We start from the raw sequence: 16112 nt of genomic DNA on the forward strand, positions 1-16112 counted from the left end.
TTCCCTCATCTCTCAATCCTCACTGTAGTGTCTCCAAATAAACAAAGATTATGTGAAATCTTCCCCATGAGAAAGTACACCTCAATGTACATAAATGGGGAGTGGGAGGAGGAAAGAACTCACAAATGAATGTTGTACTAGTAGGTATCTCCATAAGGTAGAAATCAGAATTTTTCCCCCTAATTTCTCTGGTGGTGAAAAAATAATTTACGCTCTCACAGGTCACACAGAATTGTGGCTTATGTATCATATTTTATAAAACTGATGCTATTAGTTGCATGTTATTTCATGTTTTTTCAATTACAATAAATATTTTTCTCTGGGAAACTAGAACATTCAACAGATATGCTGATAAGACTATCCCCTCCTCATATATCTACATGCCATTTTCCTTGTTGCTACACTTAGATGTCTATTCATTCCTCCAGCACACATCTTGTTTCCCATTTGTGATTAAAAGTGTACTTTCTTCAAGTATTTTTTGGTTTTCTAACACAACTCACATCCAGAGAAGAGGGATGAAAGATTAAGGACCAAAAAAAGAGAGTCTCACAAACTGGTTAGATAATGTCAAGTGGTAGAGCATGCATGTAATTAGAATCCAAGATGGAGAAAGAATAGGCAAAAGTGGAGAGAAAACTATTTGAAGTGATGATCACACTTTTTCTAATTTAATGAAAGATACAAATTTACAGATTCAAGCTGCTCTAGGAACATCAACAAGGATCATTACACATCAAAGTCAGACTCAGAAGTCAGAAATCAGAAGCCAAATATAAAAAGTAAATTTGGAAATCAGCAAGAGAAACAAAGCACATTGTATACAGGGAACAGTAATTCAATATTTAGCTGACTTTTGGCTTCTCATCAGAAACTATGGATATCAGAAAAGTGGCACAACATTTCTAAAGTGAGGAAAGGAAAACTTGTTGATCCAGAATTTGATATCCAGCAAAAATATCCACCAATAATGAAGACAAAATAAAGACATTTTTTTGTAAAAAGAAAACTAAGAGAATTTGTCACTGTAAGGCCCATACTACCATGAATTCTAAAGAAAGTTTCCACTCAAACTTGAAATCTCCAAAACACAAAATTTTATATTCAGTATGATCTCTGCTAATACAAATATTATGTAGAGAAAAAAGGTTAAAAAGGATTCAGCAGAATGCTAAGAAATAATGATCAAAGGTGGTGCAATTGCAGTTGATTTTATTTTATTCTCTGTATTTTTTATCTTTCCTAGCTTCTGTAATATATATAAATTATTTTATAGTCATAAAAACAAAGTGGTATTATTAAACATTATTTATAAATAAAAGTAAAGTTTAAAAAATAATGTATTGGGGTACCTGGGGGGCTCAGTTAAGCATCTAACTCTTGATTTCAGCTCAGGTCATGATCTCAGGGTCATTCTCTCGGGGTCGTGAGATCAAGCACCACATGGGGCTCCACCTTGAGCAAGATTCTCCCTCTCCCTCTGCACCCCCCCACTCACGTGCTCTCTCTCTCTAAAAAAAATAAAAATAAAAATTTTTAAATGTATTAACAGAGAGATACTGTGCCTAGCATTTTAGAGGACACAAAGATGTATAAGAGAAAGTCCCTGTCATGAAGGATTCTGGACTCTGGTAAAGCAAAATAAGACAAGTAAACAACAATTTTAATGTAAGGAAAGTGTGGGAATGCACTAAGCCTCAAAACATGTGCTATGAGATTGCAAAGCAGGAGCTGCACATTCATTTAGGAGGACAAGGAAGAATTTATACTGAGAGGATCATCATAGATTTTGACTTAAACATATGATGATGTTGTGGCAGTCTTGAGTGCCAGGCTGAGTGATCTCAGTAATTAATAATGGGCAGTCCTTGATGCTTTTCTGAGCAGAAATGAACTTTAAAAGTGTTACGCTCTGAGAAGATTAATCTAGAGGGTAAGCAATAAGACTATTAAGGACTCTATAGCAGCAATTCAGATAAGAGGTGAGAATTGTGTCAGTGAAAATAAAAGGAGAAGATATCCGTTCATTAAATACATATTTATTAAGCATCTATTCTATTTTGTTTTAGGTCCTGTGCTAAGTGCTGGTTCTATAGTGGTGAATTGAAAGAAGCATAATCTCTGCTCTTTACATCATGGAAAATAGACAAGTAAACAATTACCGTAAATAAAAATAACTAGGTGATGTATGAGAGAATACAAAGCTGTGCTGGAGCAGGGAATGTGATCTAGGAAAGGCGTCGATGAAGGGGTGACCCTTAAGATGAAATGTAAAGATGAGGAGTTAGCCGTACACATAATGGGAGAGGAAAACTCCAAGCAGAAGAGCCGGCACAGGAAAACACTACAGGAGGAAAAGCCTAGTTTATCTGAGGAGCTAAAAGGAGTCCTACAGTGTTGACATTTTGATGGGTGGTGGTGTGAGACATAGTTGGACACGTAGGCAGATATTTGGTCATATAGAGCCTTGTAGATCAAACTCAGGATAGTGAGATGATACACTAAGGAAACACCTAGGCTGAACAGGAGTACAAGAAGTGCAAATGAACAAAGGAATGCTTAGAAAACGCTGGTATAATTGTTGATTCTCCAGGAAGCAGATGCTATGATGCAATCAGAAGTGCAAGAGCTTTGTTGCAGGGAACTCCCCGAGATAAGTAAAGGGGAGAGGAAGCAGGAGTAGTTGGGGAAATCCTTCGGACAAGGCACAGGTCTCACACCTGGGACAGGAGAGGAGAAGTGAGAAAGGATTGGGAAGGAAGAGTCTGAGAAAGTCTCAGGCCAGTGGGAACCCAGAGCCAAGGCAGCCTGGTAAAGGAGCAGAAATACGTGGCTCTAGTGCTTCTCCTGAGCTTAGCCACGGGCTGGGGAGCAGGCCTCCAGTGTGACCACTGCAGTGGACACCGAAGGTGCAGCAAACAGGCTCTCAGCTGACGACACTCCATGCAGTAAGTTCTCACTGAAAGGACATCTGAGTGGGGCACCTCCATGGCTCCCCACTTGGTAACTTGAAATAATCTATTTTAGGGAGTTATAAACCTAGGTTTTGCCAAAATCACAAAAAAACTTTCACATTTTTTTTAGGCCTATGTCTTACCTTTTTCGGCCAAGTGAACGCATTACCTTCCTAATAAAATAATAACTGCCTGAGAATGGATGAGAATACCTAGAAAATGTAGACAAGGGAGCCAAATTCTGTCCATTAGAGGCTTGGGCAGAGGTGGAAGCATCAGCAATGGAAGGCAAGAGGCATGATCTGAGGGGAAAGGAAGAGCCAGGAGAAAGTGGCACCATGGTAACCGAGGGATGAGGGTGTCTCAGAGACAGGGACCTTCAACACCAGTGTTAAATCAGGCTTAGAGAGGCCTAAGGTTGAAACGAAACTACGGGTTTTAGCAGCCTGGGGCCCATTGGTCACCTTGACAAAAGCAATTGCAGAAGAGTGAAATATTGGAAGAGTGACAGGGACATTAGGAAGTGGAAATAAAGTGAGTAAGTGGAGCAGGAAAAAAGATATCTTGGCAGTAGAACATAAAAAAATTTGAAAACCATGGATGTTAAAAGCCAACGGAGGAGCATTCATGGATGACTTCATGCCAAGAGACCAAAGAATGAGAAGTACCTTCGACAAAAACAGAAAAGCCAGGAGGAGTGGGTGTGGATTGTGGAAGGCGATAGTTCTGTCCTACGTGTTCAATCGCTTAGTCCAGTTTCTACTTACCAATGAGTTCAGCAAAGAGTTCTTAAACTCACAGAAAGCAGAGGCACAAGTTTGAAGGTAGGCTAAGAGAGATGGAAGCTACAGAAAGTTGGTTTGATTTCTATTCCATTTGCCTCAACAAAATATTTGTGAAAAGGTACTGGACTCCCAGCCCTCATGCTGGCAGGATCACTCACACTCAGCTATGCCTTTAGTTCTGAGACCCAAGAAATTTCCAGAAGGAAGATTTAGAAATCTGCTTTGAATTACAGCACAGAAAGGCAATATTCTTCTTAGCCAGTGGTGTTTTTCTCTTTATTGTGCTTCAGAACACATTGGAAGAGAAGGACATTGGAACACTGGAAGGGCAGGAGGTCTCTCAAATTCTCCTTCCAAGTTTAATAACTTGAATATATTCTGGTTAAGTCATCTTTAATAACCTGTATCCATTTGACTGTGATTTGTATTTTCTGTAAAGCCGTTTTCCGAATTTTAAACTCCTCATAGTAGTGTGATCCTCAGAACAACAAATTTAGAGTTTGTTATTGTCAGTGAGCCTTCATCATCTCCAGGTTCCAACATCCCTAAATTGGAAACACAGATTAAAAAGTGTATTCCATGGAGTGCAGAAACCTTGGGAAGGCTACTTTGACCTTTGTTTTCAGTGATGATGGAAGATGTTTACTCAAAAGTACTAAGTGAGTTTTACATTGTAAATAAATAAATGGATGGAAAGGTTTTTAAAAAATGAATGAACATAGGAAACCATCAATCATATAGGAGTGAACAGTGATATGCAAGAGGCCAGTGATCCAATGAAAAATATATGTGACACAAAACCCACACTGTCTGCTTAGACTGAGTCTTAGAATGTGAGCTCCGTAACAGAGAGCTCTTCTGTCTTCTTACCTCTATATCTCCAAAACCTAAAACATTACCTAGAGTTGGGATTCAGAAAACTTTTAAATGCAAAATGGAAATGACCATCATTTGACACTTTAGGAGGAAAATGTTAAGGACTAAACAAAAACAAAAATCCACCCTAAATCACAAAATACTATTTTCCCATAAATCTAGAATGCTCAGGATTGTCTTTAACAAAAAGCAGAACTTTTTTAAATTGTTTTTTAAAACTGTAAGAGTAAGTTCTGTGAACAGACAGCAAAAACTTATCTCTTTAGCACTTTTCCTTTTCTGGGTTTTACAGTCACTATTTTATATCCAGTCCACACCACACTTCACTGAGAAAGCCCCTTTGACTATCACATCTGTCATGAACACGCTATGAAGGAGCACACACACACAAGTTGTGTCTTTCCACAATGGCAGTTTTATTCGATCATAAAGCAAAGTTAAATCACAATTATAAAGCAAGTTCAGAATTCCAAACTCAGTGACATTTGCCCATGTGATTAAACTTGGCTTCTTACACAGCACACAGAGCAGGACAAAAGACGAGCCACACAACAAACAAGATAACAGAGGGGTGCAGGAAGTTAAGGAACCAAACACAAAGTCAGTCTGTGGGCGCGCAGTTGGGATAAGACCTCCCTGTCTGGTCCCGGTCAGTTCTCCGCACTCACTGCTTCTTCTGTTCCAGCAGTGAAGGATCTCGGTTCTGTTCGGAGAGCAATCAGGCAGAGCCTTCAGCGGCAGCTGCCTTTTTTAAATGGTCAGATGTAGAGGGGTCATGTCTGAAGAGTCTGACAGTTTGCTGCCAAAATCCTCCCCTTTTTAAAGGGACTTCATCAGTTTTGGGTCCCCACAGACCTCTTCTGGTTCTGCTCATTACCAGTTCCTGGGCGTCAGCTGACGTTGTCCCGGTGAGATCTCCTAGCTGCAGTGCCTGAACTGCTTGCACCATTGCTTGATGTGGGCCCCTGCGTGGCATGAGGGCCTCCACTTTGCTCTCTACAACAACCCTGACTCCTCCAGTCAGAAGGGTTAGAAGACCCTGGAACACATTACCCAGAGCTTTTGAGATCTGCTTTTGCCAATTTCTATGAAAAGTCATTCTGAGAGGTGTTGAATTTCAACTGGTATGTAATTCTCACAATTCTGTTTTCACTGTTCACTTTATAACACAACAAACCAGGTGACCACACTCCTCCCAAGGGGAAAGGATAAGGTTAAAACTCCTTTGCAATAGGGATTTGCATTAATCTTAAGACTTGGACTTTGAAAATGTTCAAAGCAGGGAAATCTGAAAGTGTTTGTATCTCTCTGCTGGATTCCACGTGTCCATATACACATTTTCTATACAACTATGAAGATATCTGCCAAAGTATGCTTCAAATCTAGCAGTATTTCTGTTGCCCGAGAAAACCAGAAGATATTTACCCTCAAGTGATAATGACTTTAGGATAAGGGAGGAGCTGGTTATGACCTGCAAATCAAACACACAAAAAGATCCACTGACACCCTTTGCCAAGCCAGCACTGATACTTCTCAGGGAGCCCTCTGGTTACACCAATTGACAACAGCTTCAGGCTTTCATATGGAAAGTTCATCATCACTGCAATTAGTTTTTATCATCCCATTGTTTCTTCCTGCCTAATAATAAAACAAGGGGCTATGTAGAGACAAATAGTACCAGATGGCCCATCAAAGCTACACTTATCAACTCCAAGAAATACAGATCAGCCCGAATTCATCCATCGAACTTCACAAATCCAGCCAGTGGCTATATATATATATATATATATATATATATATGAATTTCTGCACATTGCTTTACATTGCTGAACCTGGGCACTTTTTCCCATTGTTTAAATATTTGTATTTGTGTTTTTTTAAAGATTTGATAAAATTTCTTTGCATTAAGTCTGATTTTCATTTCACCCTGTAAATCTAAAATATCTTGTTTTTGAACTTGCTTTTTAAGAGACACAAAAAGAAAAACATTTATTGAGTATATACTATTTCTAGGCACCTTACAAATGTTATCATATTTATACTTTTAAGAAGTCTACATAATAGATACTGTTGTCTCTGTTACATGGATGAAGAGAATGAAAGTAATAGAACTTAAATGACTTGCTCAAAATACTACATAATTGATAAGTGGTGATTCAGGGATATGAACAGAGATCTATCTGGCACCAAAGCTAACGGTCTTTCTACTCCACCACACTGCCTCATCACAGATCTGGTTACATGGGGAGTAAAAGAAACATAACATGCCTGCAAAGTGATCTGAATATCATTATTAAAGTGGGATTCCAGGGCACCCGGGTGGCTCAGTTGGTTAAGCATCTGACTTTTGATTTCGGCTCAGGTCATGATCCCAGGGTCGTGAGATAGAGCCCCATGTCAGGCTCCATGCTGGGAGTGGAGCCTGCTTAAGATTCTCTCTCTCCCATCGGAAGGAAGATGGTGAGGAGTAGGGTACCCTATTTCAACAGGTCCCCTGAATTTAGCAGGATATCTACCAAACCATTCTGAACACCCATAAAATCACCCTGAGATGTAAGAATATATATATGGACCTCTATAAGCAGAAACTCTCCATTGGTCTCAAGGTATGAAAGGCAGTGCCATGATTCTGTGGGCAGATACCGGAAGATAAACAGAAAAAGGGAGGGAGCAGCCATAAGCTGGCACCAGGACGGTGATACAACACCGGAGCACAAAAGTGCCCCATGTTGGGGACCGGGCACAGATTCTTGCAGACCAGTAGCAGCAAGAAAAGGACTTTAGTCCAGCCCCCAGACAGGATCCAGGAGTTGCCGGTGCGCATGCGCAAACTGGGGGCGGCTTGGGGTTTTAGAAGCACAAAGGACACAGACCTGTGGGGCCCTGGGACCGACCTCTGGGAGAGTTGCTGTGGGGCGCACAATCGAGGAGGCCGCAGTTTTTAGCTGTACAGACAGAAACGGAGACTGTGTGTCCTGGAGAGCTCAGCGAAGAGCAGACTGTGATTTCTCTATTCTGGGGCAGAGGTTTAGGTCCGGTTCACTTCTGCTCTGACTCTCAGAAGAGAGGCAGAAAGCCGCCAGAGAAAGCTATCAGAGAACAAAAGCTCAAAAAACCAGTTTTCACTGAGCGCACCCCCCCAACACAGGGGGCAGGGCAACTCTGCCCATGAATACCATTGCAGCAGGCCCCTCCCCCAGAAGACAGGCTAGAAGAACAAGAGGCCAACAACCCTAGAGTCCCTATAAAACAGGTGCATCTTGCTTGGGTCATGGTTAATACTTTGGACTCTGTACATTCCTTCAACCACCCCCCAAAACAATGACTAAATGGAGGAACTCCCAACAAAGAAAAGAATCAGAGACTGTGGCCTCTGCCACAGACCTAATGGATATAGATATAAGCAAGACGTCAGAGATAGACTTCAGAGTAACAATTATGAAGTCGATATCTAGGCTTGAAAAAATATTAGTGACAATATAGAATGTCTAAGGGCAGAAATGAGATCTAATCAGGCCAAACTTTAAAATGCTGAACCATGAAAGACTATGGACTCAGGAAAATAATCTGAGGGTTTTTGGGGGGGGGGGGATGGGCTAGCCTAGTGATGGGTATTAAGGAGGGCACTATTGCATGGAGCACTGGGTGTTATATGCGAACAATGAATCATGGAACACTACATCAAAAACTAATGATGTACTGTATGGTCACTAACATAAAATTTAAAAAAATGCTATGAATGAAATGTAGTCTAAACTGGATACTCTGCCTGCCAGGGTAAATGAGGCAGAAGAACGAATTAGTGAGCTAGAAGATAAGATGATAGAAAAGAAGGAAACTGAGGAGGCCTGGGAAAAACAGCTGGAAGCCCAAGAGGTCAGACTGAGAGAGATTAATGAGGCCATGAAACGTTCCAATGTCAGAATTATTGGGATCTCTAAGGGGGTAGACAGAGAGAGGTCTAGAAGATATATTTGAGCAAATTGTAGCTGAAAACTTCCCTAATCAGGAAGGGAAATGTCCAAGAGGCAGAGAGGACCCCTCCCAAGATCAAAGAGACTAGATCAATGCCTTGACACATAATAGTAAAACTAGCAAATCTTAGATCCAAAGAAAATCCTGAAAGCAGCTAGGGTGAAGAGATTTCCTATGTAGAGAGGAAAGAACATCAGAATAACATCAGACCTGTCACAGAGACCTGGCAAGCCATAAAGGGCTGTCAAGACATACTCAGAGTACTGAATGAGAGGAATATGCAGCCAAGGATACTTTATCCAGCGAGGCTATCATTCAGAATGGATGGAGAGACAAGGAACTTCCATGACTGGCAGAAACTGAAAGAATATGTGATGACCAAGATGGTCTTGCAAAAAAATATTGAGGGGGGGGACGTGTTCTATAAAAGAAGAAAGAACCAAAGAGTATATAGAACAGAAATTTACAGACAATCTATAGAAACAGGGACTTCACAGGCAGCATGATGGCACTAAAACCATATCTTTTAATAATCACTCTCAATGAGAATGGCCTAAATGCTCCCATGAAATGGCACAAGGTTGCAGATTGGATAGAGATGATCCATCCATGTGCTGTCTACAAGAGACTCATTTTGAACATAAAGATACATCCAGACTGAAAGTGAGAGGGTGGAGAACAATTTTTCATGCCAAAGGACCTCAAAGGAAAGCTGGGGTAGCAATTCTCATAACAGACAAATTAGATTTTAAGCTAAAGACTATAGTAAGTGATACAGAGGGACACTACATCATTCTTAAAGGGTCTATCCAACAAGAAGATCTAACAATTATAAATATTTACACCCCCAACATGGGAGCAGCCAACTACATAAGCCAACTGTTGACCAAAATAAAGAATCATATTGATAACAGTACTTTAATAGTAGGAGACCTCAACACTCCACTCTCAGCAACAGACAGATCATCTAAGCAGAAGATCAACAAAGAAACAAGAGCTTTGAATGACACACTGGACCAGATGGACCTCATAGATATATACAGAATATTCCACCTTAAAACAACAGAATACTCATTCTTCCTCAAACGCACATGGAACTTTCTCCAGAATACATCACATACTGGGTCACAAATCAGGTCTCAACCAATACCAAAAGACTGAGATTATTCCCTGATATTTTCAGACCAGAACTCAATCACAGGAAAAAATTTGGAAGGAATTCAAACACATGGAAGCTAAAGACCATCCTGCTAAAGAATGTTTGCATCAACCAGGAAATTAAAGAAGGACTTAAACAATTCATAGAAACCAATGAGAATGAAAACACATTGGTCCAAAACCTATGGGATACTGCAAAGGTAGTCCTAAGGAGGAAATACATAGCCATCCAAGGCTCACTCAAAAAAGTAGAAAAATCTCAAATGTACAAACTAACCTTACACCTAAAGGATCTGGAGAAAGAACAGCAAATAAAACCTAAACCAAGCAGGAAAAGAGAAATAATAAAGATTAGAGCAGAGATAGATAAAATAGAAACCAGAAAAACAGTAGAGCAGATCAACAAAACTAGAAGCTGGTTCTTTGAAAGAATTAACAAGATTGATAAACCTCTGGCCAGACTTAGCCAAAAGAAAAGAGAAAGAACCCAAATGAATAAACTTATGACTGAAAGGGGAGAGATCACGACTACCACCAAGGAAATATAAACAATTATTAGAAATTATTATCAGCAACTATATGCCAATAAATTAAGCAACCTGGAAGAAATGGATGCCTTCCTGGAAACCTATAAGCTACCGAGACTGAAACAGGAAGAAACTGACAATCTGAATAGACCAATAACCAGTAATGAAATTGAAGCAGTGATCAAAAACCTCCCAATAAACAAAAGTCCAGGGCCAGGTGGATTCCCAGGGGAATTCTACCAAACATTTAAAGAAGAAATCATACCTGTACTCCTGAAGCTGTTTCAAAAAATAGAAACAGAAGGAAAATGTCCAAACTCATTGTATGAGGCCAGCATTACCTTGATCCCAAAACCAAGCAAGGACTACATCAAAAAGGAGAATTACAGACCAATATTCCTGATGAATATGGATGCCAAATTTCTCAACAAGATCTTAGCCAATAGGATCCAATGGTACATAAAAAGGATTATTCACCACAACCAGGCAGGATTTATTCCTGGGATGCAAGGGTGGCTCAACATTTGCAAATCGATCAGTGTGATAGAACACATTAATAAGAGAAAAGACAAGAATCATATGATCCTCTCAATTGATGCAGAAAAAGCATTTGACAAATACAGCATCCTTTCCTGATTAAATTTCTTCAGAGTGTAGGGATAGTAGGAACATACTTCAATATCACAAAAGCCACCTATGAAAAGCCCACAGCAAATATCATTCTCATTTTCCCTTAAGCTCAGGAACATAGCAAGGATGCCTACTCTTGCCACTACTATTCAATATAGTACTAGAAGTCCTAGCTTCAGAAGTCAGACAACAAAAAGAAATAAAAGGTATGCAAATTGTCAAAGAAGAAGTCAAACTCTCTCTCTTCACAGACGACATGATACTTTATGTGGAAAACCCAAAAGACTCCACCCCAAAATTACTAGAACTCATACAGCAATTCAGTAATGTGGCAGGATACAAAATCAATGCACAGAAATCCATTGCTTTTCTATACAGTAACAATGTAACTGTAGAAAGAGAAATTAGGGAATCGATTCCATTTACAATAGCACCAAAAACCATAAGATACCTAGGAATAAACCTAACCAAAGAGGTAAAGTATCTGTACTCTAGAAACTACTGAACACTTATGAAAGAAATTGAAGAAGACACAAAAAGATGGAAAAACATTCCATGCTCATGGATTGGAAGAATAAACATTGCTAAAATGTCTATGCTGCCCAGAGCAATCTATACTTTCAACGCCATCCCTATCAAAATACCACTGGCATTTTTCACAGAGCTGGAACAATCCTAAAATTTGTATGGAACCAGAAAAGACTCTGAATCACCAAGGAAATGTTGAAAAAAAAAAAAAAAAAGCTGGGGGCATCACATTGCCTGACTTCAAGGTATATTACAAAGCTGTGATCATCAAGACAGCATGGTATTAGCACAAAAACAGACACAGAGATCAACGGAAAAGAACAGAGAGCCCACAAATGGACCCTCAACTCTATGGTCAACTAATCTTTGACAAAGCAGGAAAAAACATCAAATGGAGAAAGACAGTCTCTTCAATAAATGGTGCTGGAAAAATTGGATAGCTATATACAGAAGAATGAAACTCAACCATTCTCTTACACCATACACAAAGATAAATCTAAATGGATGAAAGACCTAAATGTGTGACAGGAATCCATCAAAATCTTAGAGGAGAACACAGGCAGTAACCTCTTTGACCTTGGCCACAGCAACTTCTTTCAGGACATGTCTCCAAAGTCAAGGGAAACAAAAGCAAAAATGAACTATTGGGACTTTATCAAGACAAAATGCTTCTGCACAGCAAAGGAAACAGTCAACAAAGCAAAGAGGCAACCCATGGAATGGAAAAAGATATTTGAAAATGACATTATAGATAAAGGGCTGGTATCCAAGATCTATAAAAAAAGCTTCTCAAACTCAACGGCCAAAAAACAAATAATCAAGTCAAAAAATGGGCAGAAGACATGAACAGACACTTCTCCAAAGGAGACATACAAATGGCTAACAGGCACATGAAAAAAATGTTCAACATCATTAGCCACCAGAGAAATTCAAATCAAAACCACATTGAGATACCACCTTACACCAGTTAGAATGGCAAAAATTAACAAGGCAAGAAACAACAAATGTTGGAGAGGATGTGGAGAAAGGGGAAGCCTCTCACACTGTTGGTGGGAATGAAAGCTGGTACAGCCACTTTGGAAACAGTATGGAGGTACCTTAAAAAGTTAAAAATAAAGCTACCTATGACCCCGTAATTACACTACTGGGTATTTACCCCTAAGAGACAGATGTAGTGAAAAGAAGGGCCACATGCACCCCAATGTTCACAGCAGCAATGTCCACAATAGCCAATTTGTGGAAGGAGCCAAGATGCCCTTCAACAGATGAATGGATAAAGAAGATGTGGTTCATATATACCATGGAATATTACTCAGCCATCAGACAGGATGAATACCCACCATTTGCATTGACAGGGATGGAAATGGAGGGCATTATGCTAAGTGAAGTAAGTCAAGCAGAGAAAGACAATTATCATATGGTTCCATTCATATATGGAACATAAGGAATAGCATGAAGGACATTAGGGGAAGGAAGGGAAACCTGAAGGGGGGAGAATCAGATGGGGAGACAAACCATGAGAGACTATAGACTCCAGGAAACAATCTGAGAGTTTCAGAGGGGAAGGGGTGGGGAGATGGGTTAGCCAGGTGATGGGTATTAAGGAGGGCACATGTTGTAAAGAGCACTGAGTTTTAAACACAAATAATGAATCATGGAACACTACATCAAAAACTAATGATGTACTGTATGGTGACTAACATAACATATTAAAAAAAAAAAAAGATTCTTTCTCTTTCCCTCTGCCCCTCCCCACCCTCTAAAAAAATAAAATAAAGTGGGATTCCACATAATATTTATAACAAGAAGAAGCAAGGTCCTCCCTTATATTCTTTTTCTCAAAATGTGCACAAATACCACTGTCTCGATATCTTAGGGATTAAATGAGAGATTATTTAAATTAACAAACTAGCTACATTATTAAATTATGTAGAGAGATATATTGTGTAAATTCATTGGAATTGGGGTCAAATGACCTGAGTAAAGATCCAGCTTCTCCATTTAATAACTGTGTGGATTTGTACAAGTTACTAATTACTAAGATTTTCACATTTATAAAATTGTGTATGGCAGAGAATAGTAGAGTTCTCCGGAAATTCTGCCCAACCTCCCTGCTGTTAGGTTGAGGCCATGTGACTAATTTAAGCCAATGAAACAAGAAAGGCTGTGACCTGGGTCACCCTAGTTCGAGGCATGTATAAACCAATGTACTTCCTCCATCTCCTTCTCTCTTAGCTGAAGCAACCTCAGAAGCCATATGTTCCAGATATTAAATCTGGTATAACTGCAGATTGAGAGAGAGGGGGGGCCCGGGTGCCATCAGACTTTTCTTAAGTGAGAAAGAAATTTGTGTTGTGGTTAAACCACTGAGATTTTAGAGTTTACTTGCGATGGCAACTAAAGTTAAGTAACCCTAACTAGCATGTGGAGATACAGGCACACCTCATCTTTCTGCCCTTCACTTTATTGCACTTCCCAGATACTGAATTTTTTTTTTTTTTTTTTTTTACAAGCTGAAGGTCTGTGGCAAGTATGCATCAAACAAATTTACTGCTAAGTTCTACTGTGGGTAAAATGCCATCAAACAGCATCACATGCTACAGGGAAATCATTCGTGAAAGGAAGAGTCAACTGATGTGGCCAACTTCACTGTTGTCTTATTTTAACAAACTGCCACAGTCACCCCAGTCTTCAGCAGCCACCATCTTGGCATCAAGCATCAACATCAAGACAAGACCACCCACCAGAAAAAAAAAAATTACAACTCACTGAAAGCTCAGGTGATAGCATTTTTTAGCAATAAAGTTTTTTTTAGTTAAGGTATATGTATATATTGTGTTTTAGACATAATGCCATTGCACACTTAATAGACTATATTATTGTGCAAACATAATTTTATATGCACTAGGAAACCAATAAATTCATTTGACTTGCTTCACTTTATTGCGGTGGTCTGAAACTGAACCCAAAATACCTCTGGGATATGCCTAATAACCACTTTAGAGAATTGTGAGACTCAAATAAGAATATTGAAATAAATATTTGTTAGCCCTGTGCCTACAGAGATGTAAGGCTTACTACTCTTATATTTTTAAAGAAATCTGATTTTACTTCTCTAAAGTTTTTTGGTGTCAAAAGTTGGTAAAAACTGTTGTAGTTATCATGACAATTACTTCCAAGAGCTAGGATGCTTCTGATCTGCATAAAATGTTGTTCTAAGTAAAATGAACATTTAACCTTGGATACACTATTTAATTTGTTCAACAAGTTTCTATAGACAGTAAAACTATAACCTTAACTGAATTCTAATTGAACTAATGCAAATATCTAACTACTCCTTTCTTAATGAGGCTTTAGTGGCTTTTACTTTAGGAAATTTCTCCCTTTTTTCTGATCACGTACACAGTAGAAGAGAGAAAAACTGGTATGAACATTGGCTTTCGTCCCCATCTGCATTAACATGGTAGTGCACCTGGCTTTCAACACCCCCTAACTATTGGCCTTGCTTGAACAAACCCATCTCATTTACTAGGGACCAGAAAAATCAGCATTCCACGAAGAGCAAACAAACATTGTCATGGCCCCTTTCTCTCCATCCCCAGGTGCTTGTAAACATGAATTCAGAAGTGAGAGTAGAACTAGAGTCAGAGACCAAAGTATGACAAGGACCTAAATTCACACACAAAAAGATGCTACTTAGAGCTATAAAATGGGCTGGTCAGGAGGTGTGGTGGGGAGGGAGTGAGAGAAAGAGAGAGAGAGAGGTAATGTATGTTTTGAGAGTGAAGATAGGATACACAAAAATGTGTAGGGTTAAAGAAAATGTGGTAAATACACACAATGGAATATTACTCAGCCATTAAAAAAAGAAGAAAATCCTGCCATTTGCAACAATATGGGTGGATCTCGAGGGTATCATGCTAACTGAAATAAATCAGCCAGAGAAAGACGAATACCGTATGATTTCATTTATATGTGGAATTAAAAAAAAAACAAACAACGGAACTCCTTGACTAGCTGTCACCAGAGGCAGGGGGTTGGGGGATGAAATGGGTAAAGGTGGTCAAAAGGTATAAACATCCAGTTATAGAATAAATAAGTTCTGGGGATGTAAAAAAAGGTGTGTATCAAATATCCTGTATGAAACTTCTCTTAAAGGCTGCCTTGTTTCATTCTGAATAGGAGGATTCCAATCTCAAGCAAGGAAACCACCATCAGACATGAAATTCATTTCTTTCCCGTATTTCAGTTATTAGTTCATGTAAATGGTCAAGTGAGCGAGAGAACAGACTATGAGATTATGGTGCTATTCACACATACACAGAATTCAAACTATAAACTTGTTTTCAGCTCAACTCTAAGTTTGGTTAAGCTTTAGTATTATCGGGGCAACTGGGTGGCTCAGTTGGTTTAGCGTTTGCCTTTGGCTTGGGTCATGATCCCAGGGTCCCAGGATGGAGCCCCATGTCGGGCTCCCTGCTCAGCGGGGACCCAGCTTCTCCCTCTCCTTCTGCCTGATGCTCCCCCTGCTTGTGCTCTCTCTCTCTCTCTCTGTCAAATAAACAAATAAACAAATAAAATATTTTTTAAAAAAAGCTTTAGTATTATCAAAAACCATGCTAAGTCACAATGAGAAGCAGCAGAACTTTTGAAACCGAATCAGAGAAAGAGTAGTGGGG

This window comes from Ailuropoda melanoleuca, chromosome 5 (assembly GCF_002007445.2).
Source record: "Ailuropoda melanoleuca isolate Jingjing chromosome 5, ASM200744v2, whole genome shotgun sequence".
Taxonomy (NCBI): domain Eukaryota; kingdom Metazoa; phylum Chordata; class Mammalia; order Carnivora; family Ursidae; genus Ailuropoda; species Ailuropoda melanoleuca.